The sequence below is a fragment of the Carlito syrichta genome, unplaced genomic scaffold (assembly GCF_000164805.1).
Source record: "Carlito syrichta isolate Samal-C Ts95f unplaced genomic scaffold, Tarsius_syrichta-2.0.1 Scaffold311852, whole genome shotgun sequence".
Taxonomy (NCBI): domain Eukaryota; kingdom Metazoa; phylum Chordata; class Mammalia; order Primates; family Tarsiidae; genus Carlito; species Carlito syrichta.
In genome coordinates this window covers 351980-354554 of record NW_007255948.1, presented here as the reverse complement: position 1 = coordinate 354554, position 2575 = coordinate 351980, and positions in this window count along the sequence as shown.

The following is a 2575-nucleotide window of genomic DNA, read 5'->3' as shown; positions in this document are numbered from 1 at the left end:
AGTAGCTGGAACTACAGGCATGCACCGCCACACCCAGCTAATTTTTTTATTTATTGTGGAGATGAGGTCTCGCCAAGTTGCCCAGGTGGGTCTCGAACCCGCGAGCTCGGGCAATTCACTCACCTCAGCCTCCCAAAGCGTGGGATTATAGGCTGAGCCACCAAGCCCGGCCTTAATTTATTTCTTACTGAAGTATATCCTTGAATAATTATTTTAGCAACTGTCTATCTTTATCTTTATATAACCAAAATAATCTTATTTTACCCTCATCTTTCTGTGATAGATTAGCCAGGTAGAGAACAATAAGTAGACAGTTATTTTCTCTCAGCACTTTCATGATATTATTCCATTGCCTTTTAGAATCTATTGCTACTGTCAGTAAATCTACTGTTGGTCTGATTGTCCTTCCTTTTACATAATATACCTTTTCTTTGTAGTAGCTTTTGGATTTCTATGTTTTCTCGATATTCTATGGGTTTTTTTGTTTTGTTTTTTGTTTTAGTTAGAGTTTCACTCTATCTCCCAGACTGGAGTGCAGTGGTACACTCACGGCCACTCCAGCATAGACCTGCTGGGCTCCAGCAATCAATCCACCTCAGCCTTCCAAGTAGCTGGAACTACAAACAGACGCACACTACCACACCCATCTCATTTTTGATGTATTGTAGAGACGAGATCTCACCAAGTTGCCTGGGCTGTGGATGTTCTACAGTTTTACTGTGATGTGTTGGGTGTGACTCTATATTAAAATTTATCCTACTTGGGACATGGTGTTTATTTTCAATCTGAAAACACATTTCATTAATCAATTCTGAGAATTATTCATCATCATCTCTCCTAATACTGTCTTTTCTTCATTTTCTCTGTTCTCTCTTTCCTTTAAGACATATTTTGAAGTGTGATATCCTATTATCCAAGCCTTTTAACTTTATCTTGTGCTATATCCTGAGTGATTTCCACCTCTTTATATATTAGAATTCAACAATTGTCTCTTCAATTATGTTTAATCAACTGTTTGTCTCATCCACTGAATTATTTTTTAAGGCTGTGGTTTTTATTTTTATAACTTACTTCAACTTCACCTGTTAATTTTTAATAATGTCATATTTGACTTATGTATCTTATTATTTTCTTTTTCTATTTGGATTTTTTTATAATCAATATTTTTTATTATGATATTGTGGGGTAAAGTTAAGGGTTAGGTATACAAATACGTTTTGTTCAGGCACCCTTGTTGATAAGAGGTGTTTCCCTGTCCCCAGACAGATATTTATTACCGTTAATCCCATCTCCCTCACCTCCCCCCATAGTTTCCCACTACTGTCTATTTGCATATTTTAAAACACTATTAGAATGCTCAACAAAATTCTAACAAACTGAATCCAACAGCACCATGTGGGATTTATCCTTGAAATCCAAGGATGGCTCAACATACAAAAATCAATTAATTTGATACACAACATTAACAGAATAAAAAATAAAAATCACATGATTATCTCCATAGATGCTGAGAAAGCATTTGACAAAAATACAACTTTTTATGAATAAAAACTCTCAACTAGGAGTAGAAGGAAATTGTATCAATATAATAAAGGTCATTTAGAGAAAGCCAACAGCTAACATCACACTCCATGGTGAAAAACTGAAAACTTATTCTCTAAGGTCAAGAACAAGGTAAGGATGTCCACTCTTGCCACTTTAATGTAACATATTACTGCAAGTCCTTGCCAGAGCAATTAGGCAATAAAAAGAAATAAAAGGCATTCAAATTGGAAAGAAAGAAGTAAAATGTCTTTGTTTGCAGATGACATGATCTCATATATTTTTTTTAAAAACCCTAAATACTCCATTAAATGCTATTAGAACTAGTAAATTCAGTAAAGTGGCAAAATACAAAATCAACATACAAAAATCAATTGCATTTCTATACACTGAGGTGTATTTTTTTTCAATTCAATGGAATATTTTATTCAGCTGTAAAAACATAAAGTAACTACATGGTACAACATGGTTAAATCTTGAAAACACTATGCTATGTAAAAAAAAAAAAACTAAAAAGGTCAAATATTGTATGATTCAATTCATATAGAATGTCCAGAATTGCCAGATTTAGAGACACAGAAAGTAGATTCATAATTTGGTTACCAGGGCTGAGGAAAGAGAGAGTTAGGAGTGACTGATAATGAGCATGGGTCTCTTTTGGGGTTGATGAACATTTTTTAGTGTTAGACAGTACTGACAGTATATTTGTGAATATACTGAAGGCCACTGAATTTTACACTTTATTTTATTTTATTTTTAAATTTTATTGTATTTTAAAATTGTGGGGGTACAATTCAGGGTCAGGTATACAAATATTCATTGCACAGGTACTCTTGTTGATGAGGTGTGCACCCCCTCACTGAAGTATATATTTTAATAAACTATCTTAAGAGGAAATTAGAAAGACAATCCAGCCGGGCTCGGTGGCTCAGCCTGTAATCTCGCACTTTTGGGAGGCTGAGGTGAGTGGATCGATTGCCTGAACCCGCGGGTTCAAGACCCGCCTGGGCAGGCGAGACCTCATCTCTACAAT